Raw genomic sequence first — 25,363 nt, 5'->3', positions numbered from 1 at the left:
ATAGGCAACTCATCCAGATGCAAACATCTGTATGTGCAGCCCCTCTTGCCATTGGCCTGAGGAAATGGTGCAGTCGAGGAGACAAGAGAGGAGAACAACATGGAAATGCCTATAGGCCCCTTGGCCAGCACATGGATCCAGTGGGGAGCGATTTGCAGCTGGGTAAGCTGGCTGGGAGCTGGAAGTCGTTCACTCACTTACACCAATCCACTGATCTCCCTCCACAGCCCCCCAGAGCCCGGCTCTCTGGTGTGAGATGAACGTTTAGCAAATACCCCTTTTTTTCTGCCACAATAACCCTCTTTAACTTTTCAACTTATCACCTGCACAGAGGTTTATAAAATTTTCAAGCTAATGGTGTCTCCAGTAATGATACTGCAGATGTACAAGCTGCATCCTGGGATGAATAAATTATAGGAGGCAGAGTAAATTGCAATGGGAAGGACAGCAGCTGCAGGATGGAAACAGATGGCTTTGCTGTGCGCCACAGCTTGGTCTCAGCACAGGGTATGTTCCCAGGGCTGGCCTTTTCATGGTGGCCCTGAAGACCACCTGGGCACACCTGAGGCTGCAGATCCCTGGAGCAGCAGCAAAAGTTGCAGCCGTTGTGGGGCTCTGGGCAGGTGGTTAGGTGCTGGTGTGGGGCTGGGCACCATGGTTGCAGTCTGTGGGTTGGCATGGGAGACCTGTCTTACACACTGAGTTTTCGTGCAGGAGGCCGCTCACAGTGTCCGGGAGCTGACAGGACACTTGGCAGCTTTCTTGAGTGGGTCTGTGGCTGTGGTTTCATGTGCTGCCAGATCTCTCTCAGCAAACTCTTCCCTGCCTTGCTCCATCCCCACGCACAGGCAGAGGCAGTTCCCAGAGTGGGGCGGCTCATCTTCCTCCTCTGCCCCATGGCATGAGGCACTCAGAGGTGGGCTGAGGATGCACGTGGGGCCGGCAATGTGACCAACGGGGTGACCACAGCTCAGTGTGGGCTCCTTCATACCCAGGGGCAGCACAGCCCTGGCTGAAGTCCGACAGTGCAGCGTTTCTCCAGCTCTGGCTCCAGCAGAGATGGGGGCACACATCACATTCAGCGGGGTGACAGGACGGGGCTGGGCTGTCTCTGTCCCAGGCAAGGAACAAGTTCACAGAGCAGCTGCGATCCTCAGGTCTGTTAAGATGCACATGCCCTGGCTGCACTCTCTGTGCTCTGCTGACTTCTTCAGTGCCTGCCTTCCCCCCGCACGCTGGTTCATGTCCCAAAGAAATTCATCCTGAGACAGGTAACTCCTGCCAAAGCATGTTCAGGGCTCCTCAGATGCTTCTGTGATCATGGCTTCAAATATTAACCAGTCTGGGCTGACCCTTACTGCAGGACTGTGATCTCAGCCACGTGCCAGGGTCCTGCTGCCGCCTCTGAGGTTGGTGCCGGAGCAACTCAGCCTCAGTGATGTTGGAGGGACACAGGGTGAACCCCAGGTGGCAGAGGAGCCTGGGACATGTAAATTGGTAGCCCCTAACTCGCACCATTCCCTGCATCTCCTTGTGAGTAACATGGTCCTCTGGCTCAAGACCTACCCCTGCCAGAGGGACTCCAGCGAGGCTGATGAATGACAGGCACTTCACTCCCAGACCTCTCAATGTCACCAGAGGCTCCCTGACAGAAATACAGCTTTTTAATATACAGCCAGCCAGCATGGATACGTCTCTGAGGGATGCTTGTGCCAACCAATATCATGCATGTCTTCTGATGCTCACAGCGTTCTACCAGCCTCAACCATGCTGCGCAGTGGCTGTACCATGCTACTCCATTCCATTCCTCACTGGGTGTCCCTTGCCCACTTTGGGAGCATGCAGGGGGAATGCACACTCCTCTGCTCCTGCTGCAGGAGTGGCTGATGCACCAGAGGGCCGTGCTGTCATCCTGAGGGACCTCAACAAGCTGAAGAAGTGGGCCAACAGGAACTTCTTTAGGTTCAACAAGGAGAAGCGCAAAGTCCTGCCCCTGGGGAGGAACAACTCCATGCACCAGTATTTACTGGGGGCTACCCAGCTGCAAAGCAGCTTGGCAGACAAGGAGCTGGAGATCCTGGTGGACACCAAATTGAACATGAGCCAGCAATGTGCCCTTGCTGCAAAGAAGATGTCTTGAGTTGCATTACAGAAAGTATTGCCAGCAGGTCAATCCTTCCCCTCTACTCAGCACTGGCGAGGCCACTCCTGGAGTGCTGTGTCTGGTTCTGGGATCCCCAGTATGAGAGAGACATGGATATATTGGAGAGTCCAACAAAGGGCCACAAGGATGATGAAGGGACTGGAGCATCTGTCTTACAAGGAAAGGCTGGGAGAGCTGGAACTCTTCAGCCTGGAGTAGAGAAGGCTGAGAGGGAATCTCATCAACATATATAAATGCTTGAATGGAGGGTGTAAAGAGGACAGAGTCAGGCTCTTTTCAGCGGTGTCCAGTGACAGGAGCAGAGGCAATGGGCACAAACTGGAACACAGGAAGTTCCCTATGAACATCAGAAAACACTCTTTTACTGTGAGGGTGACAAACCACGGGACCAAGTTGCCCAAGGAAATTGTGGAGTCACCATCTTCGGAGACATTCAAAAGCCATCTGGATGTGGTCCTGGTGAATCAGCTCTAGGTGGCCCTCATTGAGCACAGATGACCTCCAGAGGTCCCTGCAAACCTCATCCGTTCTGTGATTCTATGAACAATTTTGCATGCATTACAATTTTTTACACTATATTTTTTTGCATGCCTCCAGGTCGGAGGCTGGGAGTGTTACGCTCGGTCACCCAGCAAGCAGGGAGTTGGACACCCCTGGAGATACAGCCAGGCCTTAGCAGAAGGGAAACACTTTCTCCAAGCCTCTCCATGTCCATGATCTAAGGGACCCCAACCCAAGCACAGTGGAGACATACCTGTGGACAGAAGGGAGCAATCCCAGTCCAGACCTAACTCTGCCTGGCTGGACCTCAAAAGCACCTGCACCCATCTCCAGCTAGAAGGGACCTCCTGTCTGTGTGCCCTCAGCTGGGCTCGGACACCAAACCTGGGCTAGGGCTGTGCACCAAGTCCCCCTGGGATGGCAGGAACGCAGCAAGAGCAACAGCCAGCACCAGCACTGGGGGGGGTCACTCCTTTGTAAGCAGCCCCAAACGCTGCCCAAGCTCGAGGTCCTCAGCGCACCGAGGATGCAGCACCCCCAGGGCTGCGGTAAGAGCAGCGTTGGGAGGGGACGGGGTCACCGCTCTCTTTAGAGAAAGTTTTACTGCGCTGGGTAACACCGTCTAACTCTGCTTTCTTTCGCAGTTTCATTACCTCGTTCCAGAGTGATTGCGCAGGCAAACGTGTCCAAAAGCAGATGGATCTGCTAAGCATTTCTTTGTTGCACATTATCTCATACAGTTTGGGTGCAATAAAACTTCCAGGCAGAACAAATCTTCAAGCTTGTGCCGTGCCTTATTTTTAGCTGCGAAGTACGTCTGTTTTAGTGCTCCTAATCCCTGGCTTGGTAGTAATTTATGGAGCAAGCTCTTGGCTCGCTTAGGCCAGAAGATTTGTAGTAAAACTTTTATAAGTTGCAGAAATAAATCCCATGGACTCTTGCAATCTCAGGGGACTCTTCTCCAGAAGTGTGTTTTGCTGAGCACTCCCTCGGCGTGGGAGCACGTTCGGGCGAGAAAGCATCAGATGGCTGAGAATAAACCATCCTGAGTGTCATCACAATCTGCATGACACCTGGAAGGAGAAATCAGGGGAGGCTACGGCTTCCCCAGCCTCAGACGTGCTGGAGTTATGAGAGTCCCCGCTCAGCAGGAGCTGTTTGCCCCAGGTCAATGTGCTTTGCATGGTGCCTGGCAAGCCCTAGGGATGAACAGTGTTATCAGGCTATGCCAGGCAGCAAGATACCTGGGCGGGACCATGATGTCTCCGGCTTTAATGGGATTTTTGGGATGACTGACTGCTCACTTATGCAGGGAAACCTGCACGCGCATTGCCCTGGAGTGTTTTGCATGGACAAGGCTGTGGCTTAAGAACAGGGGCAGCAGCAAAAGTCTTTCTTCATTTCCTTAGGGTCCTCCAGGGAAGAAGTTTGCAGGATGGAGCACTACTTTATGCTTCAGCAGAACAGGGGGTTGAGAAAAATCAAGGAGCAGAGGATGGGAAGGAGTCTGGCACATGGGACCCACCATCAACTCCTTCCAAATCCCAGTGGAAACACGGGCCCATAGCTGTGCTCCCAGCTCACCCATCCAAGGGTGGTCAGCAGCATCAGACCAGGCTTTCTTGGAGCCCCGATGGTTTCTGAAGCTGGCAGGCCTCAGAGATGCCCTGTGCCCTGTCCCGGACGAGCAGGAGGCACTTGTGTTCTGTCCGACAGCTGGGATGGGAGCCGCTGTGTGATTACTGCGGCATATCCCAGCGGGGAAGCTGGTGATTCACCATCTGCGCGCCGTGCTGTGATGGGGTGATACTCGTTTTGCTACCGTGTTTAGATTCACGCAGACCCATATCCCGGAGTACTTCAAATTCCCGAGGGCACTTTTTCTGAAGAGAGGGAATGTTTCCAGGAACCATAAAGGAAGGAAAGTCAAATCCAGAGAGGAGACATTGCAATTCTACATAACTTTATAACCCAAGCAGGTATCAAGGTTAGCTGCAGCTGACGGGTGGATGATCTCCCTGTGTGCTACGTCCTCCAAAGATGGAGCAGCCTTCTCTGTTCTTGGCGTAGGGGTACCTCTTGGGTGGGACAACCTGCTGGGGCCATTTCATGCTGTTACAGTGGGGACGATGGATCTTTCCCAGATGTTTCCAGGCAATTTAGTCAAGGAGAAAGTCAACCAATCCCCAAATTTAGTGTCCTTGAATTTTGAATTTTTTGACTCTTTGCAGATGCACAGTTAGCCCAGTCCCAGCATCCACTGGGGATCTTCATCAAGGAGAAAAGTCATCCGGACACTGTCTGGAGCTGGGAAATGTTGGAAACTCCCTCTGTGCCTTCCTGTCTCTAACAAATAGTGTCTGCCACAAGGGATGCCTGCCAGATTAGCAGCTGAATCCCACACAAACCATCCCCTGCCTGCTCACCCTCCCAACTGCCAGCTGGTCCTGAAAGCCTGCTGGTCCTTCTGGTAGCTCACAGCCCACACATCTCCTTCCCTGCCATCTTCTCTATCCCCAGCCTCTATCTCCATCCCTTGTAGGAGCAATGCTGGTCTGCTATCACACCAGAGAGGCTCCTGTTGCCCAGGGCATCCTCCCCTCCGGTGCTCTGTGAGGGCAGTGGGCTGGGCAGACGCCCCTCCCAAACACTGCAAGGTTCTGCCAGCATGGACATGCTGCTGGCATGGACACGTTTCCAGTCCCTGTCCCCAACTTCTTGGCCTGTTTGTGCACAGTGCAGAGCTCCCCATGCAGCTCCCCAAAAGTTTAATTTCCTTCAACTTTTCTCATGTCTTTTCCATTTTCAACCCAATTTTCCCAGCAAATGAGCAGGATTCCCAAAGCCTGAGGCAGATGACATACAGCTGGAGCTACGCATATCCAGTCAGGCTGGTCACTGCATCTCACCCATCACAGGCAAAGGAGCTGAAAAGTTTCCTGACCCAGCAGCAGGCATTGCAGCAGCTCCACTCGACCTGAGCAAACAGTGGCTTGTTGGAGGGGGAGAGCTGGGCACGGGTCCCCAGAGTGTCCTGAGCAACACGTCCTCAGCAAGCAGAAGCACAGCAGTGCACCCCCAAAGCCAGGGAGCCTGCCTGGGAGTGCAGCCCACTAGGGAACTGAGGCAAAGGTAATGAGGGAACTCTGACTGTGGACTTTTACCTCCTCTGGTCCTCCCCAGCCTGTCATCTTCATCCTGCACGGGATGCTGTACCTGAACATTGTAGAGGGGAGAAAAGCAGGAGCATGAAGGGATGCATACACAGGCTAGATGCAAGCCAGGGATTGCTTTGTGTCCACAGATTTGTCCCTCTCTGCCACCAAAGCTAGAGCTGCCCCGGTCTGCATCTCCCATCCAGAGATGGGAGCTGGATGACACCCATCCAGGCTAAGTCAGAAAACGCGGAGGGGTCCTGCCTGCCCTTGCCCGACGCAGAGCAGTTTGCAGGAGCCGGCCCTGCCCGCAGTGTGCAGGCTCTGGGCTGCTCCCTCTCCCGCTCCTGTGCGGGCAGCGGTCTGTGCTGCCCTCGCACGGCTGCGCTGCGCTGCAGGCTGGGCGCGCTGCGTGGGTCCTGCCGGGCTGCACCGCACCTGGGATGGGGTATGTGCTTGGGGTCCCTGCTGCAGCCGCTGTCGTGGCTCCCAGCGCACCCGGCAGCACCTGCATTTACTGGTGAAGTTCCTGGTTTGAAATACTTCTCAATCCCCCTCCTTAGCAGAAGCCAACTCCTAATCAACCAAATGCACCCACAGACCCAGGCCACGCTGCAGGACTATTGCAAAGCCTGCAGGACACCCCCACACGGCCATGGATTTACTGACACATGCCACCCTCCGCCCCGGTGACATAGTTCATGGGGACCCTCACCTTGGGAGCTGCAGCGGGTGCCCTGCACTGGGGCAGCTCACAGAGCCCCTCGATGAGGGGATGAGGGACAGAGCCATCCCCTAAGGGGTGATATTTCCTCCTCTTCCACAGCACCCTCTCATCCTGACCCCAAGAAAGAGGCCCAGACCACCTTTCCGCAATGAGCTATAACCCATCCAGACACTTACTGGAGATACTGGGTTTATGGCATAATGCATAAATCCCTCTTTTCTGCTCACAGACCTCTCCACTTTCCCTACTGCTTCCCTCCTCCCTGTGCACACACCCATCATTCTGCTCGTGCTCCTGCACATGGCACCCACTGCTCTGCAGTTGCTGTTTCTCTATGGCGGGGAGGTAACAAATCCAGCCATGCTCAGGGAAACATCAGCTTTTCCTGATGTCTCACCTAAATCTCCAGTACACAGCATGTCCTCCTGGCACAGGGGTGGCTGTTGCTCCCTCCCTTTCTATATGGGCGGGTCGTTCTCCATCTAGACCTGCACCTGCTCAAGGGATGTTTTCTATTAATTGCCAGGTCCTCATTTTCCCTGGTGCCTCTTAGCTAAAGCTCCATCTTCTCGTGACCCTGTGCCATAGAGGCAGACACCCTGAACCACTCTGCTCCTTCCGTCCCAGGTGCCTCACTCTGCTTGGAGCAGCACCATCTCAGAAACACTGGCTAAACTGGATGCTTTCACCTTTTTCCAGACTGGAAAGGTGTTGCCTGAAACATCATCCTTGGAGGATGTGCCTGCAAAATTCAAAACCCAGGTGGAGTTTTGAATGGTGGTGGGGTATGGCTTGGCTCCTTTCAGGAAATCTTTGTCTCACCGAGACATCCGATGTGACACTTGCCTGTCCTTGAATGGAGGCAGGTCCCTGTCCTGGCCAGGATGAGGGCTGTCACCTGCCACAGCCCACACAGCACTGCTGCCCTTTCCACTATAGCTTTTCCTGACTTTTTTTCTTCTAAAACTTGGCTTTTCAGATTGGTTGTTTTTTTTTTTTTTTTGCTTGGAGGAAAAAACTCCAAACATATATCCCCAAAGCTCTGACTGATTCAAGACCCCTCTGCAACAGGCAAAAGCCCTGAGCACCAGGGACCTGGGAGACCTGGAACATGGAGGAAAAGTGTCCCTGTCACCTGCTGTAGAACAAGCCACCACAACATCCCTGGCATTAGATATCACAGCGCTCTTTGTCACCAAGCTGGAAGCAGCACCTTTTGGGGATTTGAAACCCAACGCCATGACTTTCTCAGCAGAGAAAGAGGGGTCATGCATTGCTTAGGGAAGTTCCAGTTTGATGGGTTGGCGTCACTGGGAGCTGCTGGTTCTGTGGAGCGGGGAGAGGGGACAGAGGGCTATGAGGCACAGGGCTACAGCCAGCCTGGGACCCCGGAGGAGGCGGATGCCGCCCGGGAAGCGAAGCTCAGCCCTGGTCGCAGCCGGGAGAGGGCAGCCGCAGCCCGAGCAGAGGAGCTGGGAAGGCTGCCTGCTGCCTGCGCCTCGGCGGGCATTGCTCCTCCTCCACCCCGCAGCCTCCCAGCCCCTGCTGAGCACCCCCTGGTCCAGCCTGGGAGCTGCTGGTCTCCCCAGGGCTGTGTCCAAACCAGCCCATGCCCATCCCCGGGGTAAACCCCCTCCTCCAGCAATGCCACTGCCTGATGGAGCGGGGGATACATCAGGATGGAGGGTTTTGAGTACCAGGCTCCCAGTCTCCCTGTCTTGTCCTTATTTCCCAGCTCTGCTCCACACTGCAGCACCACCCGGAGCCCAAAGGCACCGATCCAGGCTCATGGGGGCAGGACAACGGAGCTTTTCACATCAGCAGAAAAATCCCCATCCCCTGCAGTCCACAACCAGGAGCAGTCTCTGGGAGCATGCACCTAAGAAGGGATGCCGCCCTGCCTGGCTGGGATCCGCAGCTCGTAGCAGGTCCCAGGGGCAGCTCCCCTCTGATTTTACACCAGCCTGGGCGGGGGGGTCAAGCAGGCCTCTCTGGAGACAACCTGCCAATAGCCACAGCAGGGCCAGGGCATTAGTGGAGCTGGTCCAGAAGGCACAGAAGAAGCATATCCAGCAGAAGGTAGCTGTCCCAGAACAACAGCATCACTTTGGCTCTGCTGAGATTTGCTGGGGAGATGAAGAGTTATTCTGCTGAGAGACTGAGGACCACGTACGTAGGTGATATATCCCTGGGTCTGAACAACCAAAAGCCAGCCTGTAGTCACCGGTGGCTTTGGGAAGCAGCTGAGCCTTGTCCTTGGCCAGGGTCTCCTTGTGCAGCACCTAGGATGTGGCTCTGTGGGCAGCATCCTGCTGCCGAGGGCCAGAACCGGGGAGATGCTGCCCAGAGCCAGGAGACAAATCCACCCTCTGCAACAGCGAAGGGGAGAGGTGGAGTCCAGCAGTGTTCAGATGTTATGGCCAGCCTTTATGGAAGGAAACATTCCAGTTTTTCCTTTGGAAATAACTTCTCATGTTCCACTTCTCTGTTTTTGGTGGGGTGTTGTTTTGTTTTTTTTTTTTTTTTTTTGCTCACTATCTCACGCTATAAATTTCACATCTTAAGAAAGTCAGACTCAAATATTGTCATGGTTCTTCAGTGAATCCCTGCCTGGACTTTCTTTTGGTAGAAGGCACAGAGTCTTGAAATGCCTAAAGACAATAAAATTTATATCGAGCTCTAAAAATCCTCCTTACACACAGCTCTCTGTGCCCTTCACAGATTTGACACTCTGTGGCTCAAACTACCCTGTCGATGATTTCAGACCAAGTGCTTAGTCCCATGCAGTGGGCTCTGCCACCCAGCTGCCTCCCCAGGATAGAGGGCTGCCAGATCACCACGGGTTTCAGCAGCTGTCTCACCTCCCCCTGTTTATCGGCTCACTAGTGTTTGCTCTCTTCAATAGCAAGGCAGCCTGGCAAGTTGCATGACTCTGCGGGGACCAGGAGCCCTCTGAGCACTGGGAGGTTTTGTCTCATGTCCCCAGGTTTCTGGCTGGTGGTTTTGGACTGAACTCCCTAAACGCCAGCCCAGCCCTTGCTGCTGCCAGTCAAGTCCTGGCAGAAGGGAAGCCCCTATAAATAGCCATGCGTATAATGTCTCCTCTCTCTGCTTCACTTCTTCAGCTGTGAGTTTGCCCGTGTCTTGCAGCATGCAGTACTTTGCATGCTATCACTTGCAGTGCACAGTGGTAGGGACCAGCTGGGAGCTGGGGTGTCTCGAGTCTCTTTCTGGGTGCCTGTCCCCAGCCCCATAGGGAGGGATTCCTTGTCCTCAGCAGCCTCCAATCCTTAAACTCCATCCTTAAAGCAATCATGGTCAATACTGTCGTGTCCTCTCCAGGACGAGGACCTGCCATGGCAGCAGGGCTGTAGCAGGATGCGTGGAGCTGCTGGCCACGGGCAATGAACTACTGGCGTCCTGTGAGCCCAAAGAGTGAGTGATCCCCGGGCTCTGTACATCAGGGTGGCAGCTGGGCTGTGTTCCCTGTGCCTCCTTCCCAGGGGTGATGGAGAGGGATGAATAGAAAGCCCTGGAGCAGTGATGCAGCTATGGAGTCCTAGGGCAATGCTCATTGCTGTTTTGCAGAGCAGAGGTGAAGAGCCAGGGAAGATGTGGCCAGACTGGGACATCCAGGTGCCAGTACAGGTAATGCCTGTGGTGTGGCATTGGGCTGGGCATCCAGCCCAGCAATTTCTCCTGGTATGGTGTGGCTGGACACATCTGGGACAAGCCACCCTGCTCTCACAGAGGACAAGTATTGCGTGCCACCAAGCATCCTGCCTCCTGCTCCAGGACAGGACTGCCCTCGGCCACAGGTCAGCAGTGCAAATCAGAGCAGAAAAGGGCTGGCAGGGCTGGAGCCATGCTGCAGCACTTGGGGTTTCTGTTACCTTCTTTTCACAGCGCAGGCAGCCCAAGATGTGACCATAATAAATAAAGCGACAGCCAGGGAGCAGAGCTCTCTGGTTTCCTGTACACCTCAGGCTGGCCAGGGTAAACACACAACAAGCCCGCACTTCAAACGGGACCATGCCCACTGCACGTCAGCCAGAGCCCGGCCACGCGCCAAGCCAGCGTGAGCAAAGCCACTGAGCAGGAGGCTTCACAGGACAGGTCCCATGCAGGCTAAAAAGGACAGTGCCAACTAGCACAGCCCCATTGCTCTGCGATGCCCCACACCCAGTGGGCGCCTGCACCGCTGTACAGTCACCCGTGCCTCTGGGAAGGCAGGGACAGTCCTTGGGCTCTGTAATTAACCCAGCCCCATCGATGCACAGGCTGCACAGTCAGGGACAATCCTCAGACAGGCAGTGCTGAGATCGGCACCAGGGCAGGAGAGGCTCCAAGCCACCAGCCAGCCCTGCACCGGAGGGGATGCACCCTGTGGCAGTGCCCTCTGCACAGAAACCATAGGAGGACACTGCAGCCTCCAGGTGCATTCATCTCCAGTCCCCGCAATCCTACTCTGTCCATCCATCTGGTCCGCTTGCACCATCCAGGCAGCAATCCAGCAAGTGCTAATTCGTCCAGCACAGTTGAAGACCAATGTCCTCGTCCCCGGTACATCATCATGCCACGGCACCAGCACATCAGCATGGCACATCTCACTTCAGGTTTGGTCCCATCCCAGTTCTCAAGCTTCTCATCCCAAACCTCCCAATCTTTTCACCCAGTCCAGCAAGTGGGACCCCAGTTCATGGATGTAGCTGCTTCTTCCCAGCGAAGAGCTCAAAGCATCTTTGAGCAGATCCTGGCAGCGAGCCAGGCAAAGCTGTGAGTGGAGAGGGAGAGCAATGCACAGCTCATATGGTCCCAGTTCTGGTCTCCATGGTCCTGCATGGGTTTGTGATAGTGTAATACAACCCCCAGCCATCTGCTTGTGTGTCCAAGTCACGACCTGCCTGGACAAGAGTCAGCAGCTCCCTCTCTGGACTGGTCTTGCTCAGAGGAGAGGGAGAAGGAAGAGAGACCCTGCAGTCCCCCAAATTCAGTCATTCTGGGGTGGTGAGCAGGGGAGCAGCTGCTAGACAGGATGATGCCACCAGCCTGGAAGATGTCCTTTGCTAAAATGTTGTGCCATGGCAGAATGGAGGAGCAAGGAGGTGCCGGAGCAATAGAGAGGCCTGAGGATGGAGCAGGGGAAGAGCTGCAACATCACAGCTGCAGACTGTGGCAGTCTTGCTCATCACGTGCCAGGGAGGTGCAGAGGAGTTCTGCCCCGAGGACTCCAGGGTGCTAGCAGCCCTGCCAAGCAACCTGCTGTCCCGGCAGACCCCACATCACCCCTGCCAAACCTGCCCCCTCTTGACCCAAAATTGCAACTCGTCGGCCAGGCAAGCCCCAGAACCCCACCATGTCCCTTCTCCCAGCACCCCAGTGGGGTGTCTGTCGGCTCCTATCCCCCTCACAGAGACACCTCCAAATCAAGTTCTGCTCTCAGATCCCCAACCTTGAGGGTGGCCCCAGCCCTGCAGAACTGGGGGATTCCCCAGATCCACCGCTTTGTTCAGCTCTCCAGCGCTGCAGCGGCAGAGAAAGCAGCACGTGGCTCCCTGCCAGCGCTGGCGCCAAGCAGCCGGGCTCATGGTGCCCAGCAAGCACCATGAAGCACTGGGGAAAGCTCAGGGTCTGGTCCCAGGGGAGAACCCACAGCCAAATGCTTGCTGCAGCCCTCCCAGCTCAGCTCCTTCCAGAAGCGCTGATCCTGCAACATGCTCGGCATCCCCAGCTCACACGGAATGCAGAATACAGAGTGGCTTGGGGAGGCAGGAAGGGGAAAGTGAGAAGCTGGATGGAGAAAACCTCTCTCTGCTCAGGACCAGCTCCTCCTACATCCCTAGGCTCCCCAAATCCATGTAGGCTGCTAGCTAAGGGCAGATATGAGCAGGCTGGTGGGACAAGACCCCTCCTGCAAAGCACCTGAGAGGCCACATGAGCTGACTCAGGGAGGGACATCCCCAGCCTTGGCATGGCCCCAACTCTTGTAGCGCAGGCGGGATGGATCCGGCCACATGTGGCTGGCGAGGCAGCAGCCCAGGCCACGAGCAGATGTGCCGCGCTGGGCTATTCCTTGGACGATGTGGGCACCGAGCCTCAACCACAGCTGAGCGCAACATCCACAACGCGGCTGGGAGCCGGTGTGGGTGCTGGGCCGGGCACGCTCACCCGACACGTGGCCTCCACCTCTCCCAAAGTCCATTATCACAGGGTGGCATGATAGGGCTAGGATGAAGGAGAACACCAGTTTATTACTCAGGGTTACACGGGAGGTGAGATGACTCACGGGCGTGTTATTGTGGGGTTGCAGAGATAGGCTAGGATGGCAGCAGATAGCTGTTTTTTATTGTGGGGTTGCAGAGGTGTGCCAGGATGCAGGCAAGGATTGGTTTGTTATTGTAGGGTTGTAGAGGGGTCTGCGATCCTTTTTATTCCTGCCAGGCTGCAAGAGCAATCTGTTGTTGCAGGATTGCCAGAGTGACGCTGCGTGGGTGCCACACACACCTGAGGCACGTGGCCCTTATCTCCACACAGGCACTGTGCCCAGCGGAGAGGGAAACGCTGGGTCTGTCCCAGGGCTCCAGCAGCACCAGCCCCGAAGGTATCACCTGGGGTCTCCAGCATGTCTCAAGGGGACCTCAGCCCACATTTGGTTCCAGGTGTCAGGGGAGAGGACAGTTCCCAACGGGTCTTCAGCAGCTGGTTTCCCATTGCAGTCTTTCAACATGTTTTTTCCCTCCTGAAAATTTTCACTCTGATAAAACTGCAAAACACACCTATTTCCAAGGAAAGCCAGTAGGATGATGCAGGGGTGCTGCAAAAAGGGCACGCAAACACGCACCAAAAGCCGTGAGGAATACCGAGGCTTTTCTTCAGCTCAGGGCCACAAGCCCCAGGGCCAGATTTCAGCCTATGCATTCCCCATCAAATAAACCACTGTAAAAATAAACCCCAAAGAAATGCCCCTTCCAGGGACAAGGGAAACTGAGTCACAGGCAGGACCTGTCTGCCTCGACTCCTCTGGGACGCTGGGAGAGGGGCAGGCAGGGTTGGCGAATGCAGCAGGTACTGCCCCGGGAAGGCACCGGGGAGAGCCCTGCACCCTGGGGGGCTGGGGGGTGTCCCTGGGCCCCGGGGGAGAACCCTGTGCTCCGGGGTGACCGTGCACCAGTGCGCCCCGGGGGGATCCCGTGCCCAGCGCCCCGGGCGGAGCGGGCAGGCGAGCACCGGGGGGGGGGGGGGGGGGGGGGGGGACGGGGACAGGACACCGTGCAGCGCGGAGGGGACCGCGCACCCCAGGGCGAGGTGCGGGGAGCGGGCGCGGAGCCGTCCCGGGTCTGGGGGGCGGCTCGCAGACAGGAAGCGTCCCGGGGCGGCGGCGGCAGATTGGCAGCGCCCTGCTCCAATGGAGCGGCGGCCGCGGCCCCGGCGGCTTCGCACCGCCCGCGCTACCGGCCCCAGCCAGCCCGGCGCGGGCGCCCCGCCGCCGGCCCCGCTCCCGGCCCCGCTCCCGGCTTCGGCCCCGCTCCGCCGAGCGCCATGGACATATAGCCGCGGTGCCACGCAGGAAGGTAGGAAACCCTCCCTGTCCCCCCCCTCACCCCGAGGGGAACGGCTCGCCGCCGCCCCGACGCCGCGGTGAGGGGCGTGCGGCTGCGGGCAGGCTGCCGGCGCCGCGAAGTCAGGCTGCTCCGCCGGCTGTTTGCTGCTCGTACCAGGAGCGTTGGGGGTGCCTATGTGTGTGTGTCCCCTCGCAAAGTAGCTGGTAGAGATTTGCCTTCTCGCTTTCCCCCACCTGCCTGGGGGTGCTGCTTCCCCTTCTCCGCCCGGCGCGCCTCCGCCTTGCCCGGAGATGCTCGAGGGATGGATGGAGTTCCTGAGGTGGGAACTTTCAGCCCCTTCCTCAGCCTCCCCTCTTCCCCCGAAATATGGAGGGCTCTCTCCCCCCCGCCCCCGCCGTCTCTGGGGGGAATTTTCTGGAGAAAGGCTGGAACAACCCCATGCAAAGCAGCCCCCCTAGCAGGGCCCCCTCTTCTCCTGGGGGGCCTGGGGAGGAAAAAGCTGCTCCTAATTATGAGAGGCGCTTTCCCATGCGCGGGCATTGGCAGAGCTCTCAGCCTGCTTTGTCCCTCCTTGCCCTGGGACGCCATCTCAGTCACGACTTCTCTGTCCTCTGCCAGCCCCGTGCAGGCTGGCTGTGTCACCCCCGAGGTCCCCTCTGAGCTCTGGCTCCAGGCTGGCTCTAGGCGTCAAAGGGGGCCGTGGGGCTGAGCTTGGCTCAGACATCACTGTCAGCAAACCCAAACCCTGCTGTGACAGGGACAGGGGGTGCCCTGGGAATCTCATTTCCCTTGTGCCTGGTCTTCATGGGGACAAACCCAGAGCTGCAGCAACTTGCAGGCGTGTTGCTTGTGTCTGAACCAGTGCTGGGCCAACCTCCATCGGTGGTGTAGCTGGTGCCGAGCCACCCGGGGCTGGCCAAGTGTCTCGGATGCTGGGAGGTGCCCGCTCCTTGCAAGCTGCAGCCACGTCTGGCCGCCGCGTTTGCAGGAGGAGGTGCGGTGTTTGCACTCTGCCTGTGTTTATAGGAGGGCAGGTCGCGGCGTGGTTATGCACAGGGCTGCACGGAGCCCACGGCATCCCAGCCTGGCGTGGGGCAGAGGAGTCTCTTGGGGAGCTTTGAGCTAGTGGAGGCTGAGTCGGTGGGGCTCCTGAGGCAGGGAGGGGGACAGGACATGACGACAATGTCCCCTCAGCACCCGTGCACGCTCCGCTCCACTGACCTGGCCCTTTTTTGAGGGAGTGAAAGGAGCCACATCTCTTCTCCAGAGAGTTGTGAATCAAAGAAATTCACTCAATAGCCAATGTGACTATTAAGCAGGTATCCTTTATTGCAGCGCTGGGAGTCGCACCGGGATATTTCCACGAACGTGCGTCTCGACGAGAAACAAATTGTTCGTGATTTATATTACAAAAGAGTTTACATATTCATTAGGTTTCTGATACATTTAATACATATTCATTATTATTCCGGGAACTCCTGAATATATGCTAATGTCCTGATACGCCTGCGCAGTTTCTTTCTCAGGTGGTCGTCAGGGGTCGTCCTCCTCAAATCTTCCTCTTTCTCCTCTTCTTCAGTGTACAGAGTTGGGTGACCTCTTCTTCATTATCCCCGTTTTGCAAGCTCAGCAACCTTGTTATCCATCCCGCCCAGATGGTCCCAGGCTTGTTGGCATGTTGGGCCTCCCTTTATCAGGTTGCCTCAAACTTTGTGTCTTTTCTAGTTCATACCCAAGGACTATTCCCTAATTTACGGCTTCTCTTATCCTGCTTCTGCATTCCAACTATTTTATTAATTGTTTTCTTTTGTACTGGAGCATGAGACAGGCGAAGCCTGAGTTTGTGGGGCCTGACTCAAGTATTGCCAAGTTATATTTTTTTTTTTTTAATTGTTATACGCTAATTAGATTCCCCTATTCATTCCCCCCTTTTCATTAAAGTTGCGAATTCTTTCGCAAGAAGGCCTACAATACATTCTCTTTTTGCGATGTTCTCTTAAAGTATTTCCCTGACTCTACTGCGTGTCTTATCTTATTTTGTTTCCAGTTCTCATATTCTCCTGAAGTTCGCCTACTACACCAAAATGCACATTGTATTAATATACAAGTCAGGATTATCATCAGTCCTATAAGCAGGACAAAACCAAATAGCTGCCGGAGCCAGGTTGAATTAGGTAGCCAGGAAGTTAACTTGTGCCAAATTTCTTCAAAACCCCATGAGGTATCTTCTTTAGTTATTTTATGCAATATTTCGCTTTGTCTACGGATTTCGTCTAAATCTGTGGAGATTCTACCGCTTTGGTCTATGTACATACAACAGCTTATATTTATGGTTGCACAAACACCACCTTGTGAAGCTAATAATAAATCAAGGGCCATTCGGTTTTGAATCACTTCTTTTGACAGACTAGTTATTTCAATTTGCAAGGCCTGTATTGCATCAATGGTTTTGTTCTCAATGTTTTCTATTACTGCTGAAATGTTCACTATAGTTTTTTCTAGTTCACTTACCCCTAGCCATGGGAGAAACCACCTTGCAAAACTATGGAACTTAGTAAACCTATCTGCTATAGCGTTATGAGTTTTCTTTATCTTTCATCCTGTGGGTATAGTTTGTCAACGATAGTAATGTTAGGAACTAAAGCTCCAAGAGTACAAGCTCCTTTCCATCCTAGGGGCAATATCTTCATAGCCAATGTACCACATAGCCAATACCATCCCGTTCCTAATGGGACCGGGAGTCCAGTATAGTTCAACTTTTGAAAAACAGGATCAATCAATGTCATATTTAAAAATGGACTTGTTATATTTGAATATTCTCCTACAAAGGTGCCCTTTCCTGAACTTACTAAACAACTATTACTTGAGGTATAATTCGCTATCATCACGTCTACCTTCCATTCCTGGTTCCATTTGGACTGGGAATCTTTTCTAAGGGTGGTGTTTGCCCAATAAACCGGATTTGTCCAGGAGACATTAGATGGAAGCGGAACTCCTATTAAGGATATTCCATGGCTGGAATATTTAGGCATCTGAGTGATGTTTTGGACTAGAGAGAAGTGTAGATTTTGATTCCATCCTTCTACCTGACTGACATGGCTCAGGCACTTGAAATGGTCCATTCCACTTCTCTTCCAATGGTTTACCTGTGAAATTCTTAACATAAACCCAGTCTCCGGGTTTAAAAGGATGTATGGGTTGATCTAATCCTCTAACTCGTGTTGCTAGAACAGTCTGTTCGATTATATTTAACTGTCTGTGACTATTACCTTTTCCTATTACACCCATCTGAATCTTGTTTGAGGTATTCGGGTTATTCTTTAAACAAATTTCGCACCTTTGGGTTACTTGTTTCACACTAGTGTACAAATTTCAACTTACTAGCTTCTGGTTTAATTGTTTATATAAAGCATCTGTACCCCAATGTGTTTTCTTATGTTCATCTAAAACTAATTTCCATAACAAATTAGAGGGTACTATTATTCGTCCATCTGGAACATAAAACCATCCATCTTTTCCTTTGTTACCTTCTAAATCATTGATTAATTTTTTTATCTTCTTTGGAATACTTATCTGGCTCCAAATCAGAATTTGGAATTTGAAGTTTACCATCTGGAATTAAGGCTGCCATCACTTTACCCTTTTCTGCTGCCTTTCTAGCCTCTGAGTCTGCCAATTTATTGCCAATCTCTTGGTCGGTGTTACCTTTTTGGTGCCCTTTACAATGCATAATAGCTACTTTTTCTGGAAGATTTACGGCTTCTAGTAACTTTAGAATTTCTTTTGCATGTTTAATATATTTTCCTTGAGCAGTGAGAAGTCCTCTTTCCTTCCAGATAGCACCATGGGCATGTACAACTCCAAAGGCATACTTTGAGTCTGTCCAGATATTAATCTTCTTCCCTCTTGCCAGCTCTAACGCTCGGGTTAGGGCAATGATCTCAGCCTTTTGTGCTGATGTCCCTGCAGGTAATGATTTTGCTTCTATTACCTTTTGGGTAGTGGTCACAGCATATCCTGCTTGGCATTCTCCATGTTTCACAAAGCTGCTTCTGTCTGTATACCAGGAGTCCTCGGCATCGTGGAGCGGCTCCTCTTTTAGATCGGGGCGACTGGAATATACCGCTTCCATCGTTTTAAACAGTCATGGACCACCGGCTCCGAGATTTCCCCACTAAGAAAAGAAGCTGGGTTCACAATGTTAGTGATGACTATAGTTATATCATCTTGTTCCACTAGTATTGCTTGGTATTTCAGAAATCTAGAGGGGGAAAGCCAGCGTCCTCCTTTTTGTTCTAACATGGCTGAAACTGTATGAGACACCATTACTGTAATTTTCTGGCCCATTGTAAATTTGCGTGCTTCCAGTACATTCAGGATAACTGCAGCTACTGCTCGTAGACATCCAGGCCACCCTTTGCTTATTTCATCCAATTGCTTAGAAAAGTAAGCTACTGCTCTTTTATAAGGGCCTAGTTGCTGAGCTAGCACCCCTAAGGCTATTCCTTGCCTCTCATGAGAAAATAGCCAGAAGGGTTTAGACACGTCAGGAAGACCTAAAGCCGGTGCTCTCATCAGTTCTGTTTTCAGTTGTTCAAAGGCTTTTTTTGCTTCTCCTGTCCAGGTCAACTTTAACTGATTATCTTTTAGTAATTGATTCAATGGTTTTATTAAGAGTCCATAATTATATATATGCATAATTTGCACCATCCTGTCATACCTAAAAAGATCCTAAATTCTTTTGCTGTTCCCGGCAATGGCGTGCGGCAAATAGCTTCTTTTTGACCTTCTCTTTGTCCTCCTGAGATCTCAAATCCGAGGTGACTTGTTGCTGAATCACTTGGGCCTTTTGCTGGGAAACTTTGTATCCACTCAATCCTAGAAAATTTAACAAGCTCACTGTCCATTGGGCGCAGTCCTCCTTAGTAGTTGTAGCCACTAGTAAATCATCCACATATTATAATAAAGTCCCTGTCTGAGATGGAGGAGTCCATGTTTCGAGTTCTCGGACCAACTGGTTCCCAAAAATAGTAGGGCTATTCTTAAGTCCTAGAGGTAACACCGTCCAAGTTAATTGTGTTTTCCTGCCTGTTTCAGGATTTTCCCATTCAAAAGCAAACAGCTTCTGACTCTCTGCTGCCAAGGGCAGACAGAAAAATGCATCCTTCAGGTCCAGTACGGTAAACCAAATTTGGTCCTATACTAGCTGATAATTCTTCCCATCCGGTTTCTTCACCGGTAAAATTGGGGTATTATACTCTGATTTACATTATATGAGCAACCCGTATTCTATAAAGTTGAATATTAACCTTTTAAATTCCTTTTTGGCCTCTATTTTTAATGGGTATTATTTTGTCTTACCAGATTTGTTCCAGGTTTAAGGATAATTCTTATGGGTTTCGCTCTTCTGGATCTACCCGGGACCTCATTAGCCCGTGTCAAAAATGTCACTGTATTCTTCACCTCCTCGGGAATTCCTTTGTTAGTCTTAGGTTGCTCCTGCAACATAAAAACTCTTGCCTCAATGGCTTTAGATTCAGGGATTAATAATTGAACTTTCCCGTCTTTAAAGGTGATCTGCATTTCCAATTTACTCAATAGGTGCCGTCCCAAGAGTGGTATAGGACATTCAGGCATATATAAAAATTGGTGAGTTATCCATTGTTTTCCAAGCTTAAAATTTAAAGGATGGAAAAGGCACACTGTTTCGCTTTCCCTGTGGCACTCACAATGTTTACTGTATCATATCTCAATTTTCTTTGATAAGTATTTAACAGAATAAGTTGCCCCGGTATTTGCAAGAAAATCTATTTTCCTTTTTCCCAGCTCTACTGTAGCCAGGGGTTCTGCTGGGGAGGTTCCCCCCGGTCCCCTTCAGGACCTAGTTCAGGGGAACTGAGGTTGAAAGGGAGCTGCTTATCGTGCCTCCTCCAGAACCTCTGCACTGGTAGGAACAGGACCCCTAAAACGGTCCTTAAATTTCTGATAATCCCATTTTCAATGTCCCAGTTCTTTACAATATGCACACTGATGATCTCCTAAGGTATTACTGGTATTTTGTGCTGGAGGGGTCTCGCCTCTCCCCCTTGGTATTGCCGTCCTCCCTTGAAGTTAGTTTGCTGACGCTTCCTGCAGTGCAGCTCTCACATTACCCTCTCTTTCCCTGTCTCTCCCTGCCTGTCTCCGCTCTTTCATTTTCTTGTTGTTCTTTTCTAACTTCCTTCTACAAAACAACATCAATTGTAACACTGTATTATATTCCAAATTCTTATTCTTGGGCTGTTTTTTTTTAAAACTTTCTCCACTCTGATTACTTCCCATTTTACTATCTCGCCAACCACAATCTTTACTATTTCGGTAGCACACTCCTTTTTCTCAAGGGGTTCACACTTTACACTTAGCACACTCTATGTCTGTCCCAGATTGAATTCACAATTTCTGTTTATACCATAAACATTCAAAAATGATTATTGATTCACAATATTTTTGGGGTGTCAAAAGCAATATTCTGATTCCCACATTTATCAACAATTCTACTTCAGGGGCTGCATCATTCGGATTTTTAGTTAATCTTTTAACACAGCAATAAAGGACATCCAAACTTACATGTCAATGCTACTATTAATCTAAATAATTACCCACAAGGGTATCATTAATCATTCGCTTCGTCCTTCTCCGGCTGTTTCCCTCGCGGGATAACAGAACCGCGGATCCGGACTCCACACTCGCTTCGTACGTGATTGTACGTCTCACACACTCACACAAATTCAAACACCTCAAGTTATACTTGAGAAAGAAAAGAAAGAAAAAGAAAAAAAAAAAAAAAGAAAATTCTTGAAACTGTAACTGTTAAGCTCCTAAACAACCAATACCTCCAGACAGTTAGTTTTCAAGTGCGTGTGTGTGAGTAACAGTAACTGTTAAACTCCTAGACAACCAATACCTCCAGACAGTTACAAGTGCGTGTGTGTGTGAGAGTAACTGTTAAACTCCTAAACAACCAATACCTCCAGACAGTTACAAGTGCGTGTGTGTGTGTAACAGTAACTGTTAAACTCCTAGACAACCAATACCTCCAGTCAGTTACTGTCCCAATGTATGCGAATAAGACGCTAGCAGTCCCGCATACGCTCAACCCTGCGTTATAACGTAACGACCTACGGGGAGCCACCAAACAACCGGTTCCAAAAACAGAGTAGTAACTGTTAAACTCCTAAACAACCAATACCTCCAGACAGTTACTTAAACAAATAAAAATAAAAACAAAATATTTTAAAGAATACCTTTCAATAGATGGTCCTTGTCTGCCCCCGCAGTGATCCGATTGAGGAGAGGAGTCTCTCCGGAGAAATCCCCGGGGGTACCCAAGAGAGTCCCAATCTCAATGGGTCCTGCAGCCGGGCAGAGAGGGTCCCATCTGGGGTGCCAATCTGAATCAAAGAAATTCACTCAATAGCCAATGTGACTATTAAGCAGGTATCCTTTATTGCAGCGCTGGGAGTCGCACCGGGATATTTCCACGAACGTGCGTCTCGACGAGAAACAAATTGTTCGTGATTTATATTACAAAAGAGTTTACATATTCATTAGGTTTCTGATACATTTAATACATATTCATTATTATTCCGGGAACTCCTGAATATATGCTAATGTCCTGATACGCCTGCGCAGTTTCTTTCTCAGGTGGTCGTCAGGGGTCGTCCTCCTCAAATCTTCCTCTTTCTCCTCTTCTTCAGTGTACAGAGTTGGGTGACCTCTTCTTCATTATCCCCGTTTTGCAAGCTCAGCAACCTTGTTATCCATCCCGCCCAGATGGTCCCAGGCTTGTTGGCATGTTGGGCCTCCCTTTATCAGGTTGCCTCAAACTTTGTGTCTTTTCTAGTTCATACCCAAGGACTATTCCCTAATTTACGGCTTCTCTTATCCTGCTTCTGCATTCCAACTATTTTATTAATTGTTTTCTTTTGTACTGGAGCATGAGACAGGCGAAGCCTGAGTTTGTGGGGCCTGACTCAAGTATTGCCAAGTTATATTTTTTTTTTTTTTAATTGTTATACGCTAATTAGATTCCCCTATTCAGTTGCAAACCGACCTTGGCAGCTGAAGTGGCATGGAGCCGGGAGAGAGAAATTGTGCTCAGGGCTGCAGAACGCTGGTGTGGTGGATGGGGGATGTGGGATGTGGCAGGATGGTGGGGAGGGGTCCCTGGGCTGAAACCCTGGGGATTGCAACTGAAGACAGAGGCTGCCTGCAGGAAGCTGGGAGAAGAGCGGCTCTGGTTTTGCCCTGCCTCCTGTTCCATGACCTTCAGTCTTTTGGGAACCTCGCGGGGAGGGGAAAACTTGACTTGATTATATCTGATAAGCCACTTTTTCCCCATCCCAAAGAGCTGTTCTGGCTCAGAGAGTGAAGGATGCTTGGCCGGGTATGGGCCCTGTTTGTGAAGGATGAATGAATGACTCACAGCACGGCAAGTCTCCGCGCCGTCTTCATTATGACAGCAGCAGTGGTTCCCTTTTGCAGCTGCTGGGTTTATCAGAAGCTGTCATGCTGGGGAAGCACCCAGGCAGCCCACGCCTGCATCCCCTAGCCTGCAGATACCCTGCCTCCCCTGCCTTTCTCCCCCGGCCTGCCTAGACCATCCTGAGTGGGGACACCTCCACGGACAGTGATGGTGCACAGGACCCTCACCTGCCATGAACAAGCTCAGCACTCATTTCAAACCCTCTCTTTCCGCTCCACTCTTGTTCAAAGGCGACTCCAGACTCTTCCTGCTCATGCAGGGCTCAAACTCCCTCCTGTTTCCTGCTGAATGCGTTCCTGGAGAGCTTATTCCCCCGTGGGTTCGTGCCAACATTGTGCTTTTAGTTCAAGACCTCTTCTCCCTCTCCGGTGTTTACCCTGCTGTATTTATAGCTTCCTCATTAGGTTAAACAATCTGAAGGATTCTTGCCTCCTCTTCTCCTGTGGGTTTGGCTCTGGAGGAAAACCCCTTGTGAGATGCTTCCCGCAGGAGGGGGCAGGTGCTGGCTTGTGGCTCTGCTTTTCTCCCTTTGGAAAATTTCAGCACCTCTCCCAGCTTGTTTCCCCTCTTCTTGTTCAGGCGTGGGAGAGGGTGGCTCTGCCCCTGCCAAAGATGTAGCCAAGGACAGAGCTTGGATGGGACGGGAGCTCTTCCCTACGGGCAATGTGCCAGGGCCTCGCTGGCATTTGGGACGCTGATACAAAGCCAGCGTCAGGAATTAGCCCTGGGATGTCTGGGGTGACTCGCTGGGATGTTTAGAGAGCTTTTGGTTTTTCTAAGTGTTCCTGTGGTTACAACAGCATCACATGTGTGAAAATCACCAAATCTCTCCAGCCGGGTATGTAGTGACCTTGCGACCCAAGGTCCTACCAGCAAATTTCTCCACACCTCCTGGTGATGGTTTTTTCCTCCTATCCAGGCTGTGAAGGTGGGGAAGAGTGCAGATGCCTTGCAGTTGTGGTTGAGTCGTCTTCTCCAACAGCCAGATTCCCATGGACCATTTCCATGAAAAAAGGAAAATTCCTCTGGAAATTAGAAGCAGGTTTGCGGTGGCAGGGATAAGCGTGTAAATAGGAACTATCTCTCAAGTCTGGCTGCTTCCCAGGTCTCTGAGTCACCCTGGCATGGGGGTGGGACGGGGTGAGCTTCAGGCTCTTTTGGATGATCATGGCACCCGCAGCCCCAGCAGCATGTGCCGGGCTCTCCAGTACAGACAGAGGGCTGGGTTGAAAGGTGCAACTCATCCTTCTCTCCAGTGGCATGAGTCTGAGACATGGGAAAAAAACTGGCAAACATCTCCTCCTCCTCTGGTGTTTGGGGTGGGGGAAGTCCAGGAGGAGAGAGACAAGAAGTCCAAGTGATTGTCAAGACCTGACTCACCTCTGTTATAGTGAGACCATGCACTGTGGTCACATCTGACCGGCGGAGCCTGGGCTTGCTCCAGGGGGATCAGTCCTTGCTGAAAAAGCTTACAAGGGATTTTGGAAGGGTTTGCTAGGAGTGTGTCCAGGGAAGGTCACATTTGCTGGTGCCCAGCTCGTACATGTTTTCTGAAGATGTTTTTGGAGGTGATGGATGGGCTGGAGGGACCTTGGGTGAGACCTGGTGTGGTCAGATGAGGGGCTGACCTGTGCAGGTGGCGATGGCCAGTGGACCGCAGGTAAGACCGTTCATCCACCGGAAGAGGGGAGGATGCTGAAAGCATTTTGGAGATCAACCTGGGGCTCCCCAGAGGCTGCTGAGTTCTGATCCCCTCCTAATCATGCAGAGACAGCCAAAACAGAAACAGCCTAATAAAAATGGTTACGAACCGACAGAGATTGCCTTATAGGGAGAGGTGGAAAAGTTTAGGACTCCTTCATCTAATGAAATCTTGATGGTGGAAATAAGGTTATTTGGGCATTTTCTGTTTTACCCCACCTCCTGAAGTGAAAACAAGGGATGCTGAGCCTGGTTGAAAACCCAACACTGGAGATGCTCCAAGGGGAAGAGCAGATGGGAGAAGCTGCCAGCTTCAGGGGAACATCATCTCTGCGGCAGCTTGGGGAGGGTCTTCTGACTTTGGCAGAAAGGGACTGCCCCTGAGTCCCGTCCCACCTTGGGGAGCCCTGAACAGGACTCAGGGCTGCTGGCTACCATCCTGCTGGCAGCCCTAAGGTATGTGGACGTCCCCACAGAAAAGCACATGGGAGGCCATGGGGCTGGCACGGCATCCCTGGAGCACATCCCCATGAGCTGGTGCAGTGGTGCCTGTCCAGCTGTTTCCTTTGCCTTCCTGTGCTTTCACTAGCCCTTTCCTTTGGGATTAAGAACCCCATGCACTTCATCCTGGCCAGACCAATAGCTGCAGCTGGAGCCGAGGACCTCGCCAGCCCCTCTTTGATGAAGGTTGGCATGGACATCACCGCCTCTTGAATTCAATAACACCGTGAAAGGCGCTATTCAGCCCTCGCCTTCCTGCAAAAGTAGCTAGGAAAAACAAGAAAGTGCCATCATGCAGGGTCTCCATCGCGGACCGTCCCAGCACTGTGCCGGTGTTGCGACAGAGCTCCTGACAGCTGTGCTGCAACAGCCCCACAAAGGTCCCCAGGGATGGCTCGGCTGTGGTAGCCCAGCTTGGCTTTGCGAAAGCCGCTGTCACGCAGGGTGCCCGGGCCAGCTGGCATCTCCCCAGACTTTCTTGCAGGGCCAGGGCCAGCCCCCAACCCCTGGGGAGGTCTGCAGGAGCCT

At 52.2% G+C, this 25,363-nt stretch overlaps 1 protein-coding gene across 3 annotated transcripts in view; it reads left to right on the top strand.

Annotated features, from left to right (window-relative positions):
• The first annotated feature begins 13,966 nt into the window (after nucleotides 1-13,966).
• Nucleotides 13,967-25,363, top strand: part of IL11RA (interleukin 11 receptor subunit alpha) — a 30,327-nt gene continuing 18,930 nt past the window's right edge. Inside the window, exon 1 of one of the 3 annotated variants that reach the window (XM_075740122.1) lies at nucleotides 13,967-14,118. The gene's annotated coding sequence lies outside the window, so the exon portion shown is untranslated. Of the gene's footprint in view, nucleotides 14,119-23,559; nucleotides 23,676-25,363 lie in introns of those variants that run through there. The other 2 variants (XM_075740118.1, XM_075740120.1) reach the window with 2 other exon arrangements.

This window comes from Balearica regulorum, chromosome Z (genome assembly GCF_011004875.1).
Source record: "Balearica regulorum gibbericeps isolate bBalReg1 chromosome Z, bBalReg1.pri, whole genome shotgun sequence".
NCBI classification, from domain to species: Eukaryota; Metazoa; Chordata; class Aves; order Gruiformes; family Gruidae; genus Balearica; species Balearica regulorum.
This window is presented reverse-complemented; position numbering and strand designations above follow the sequence as displayed.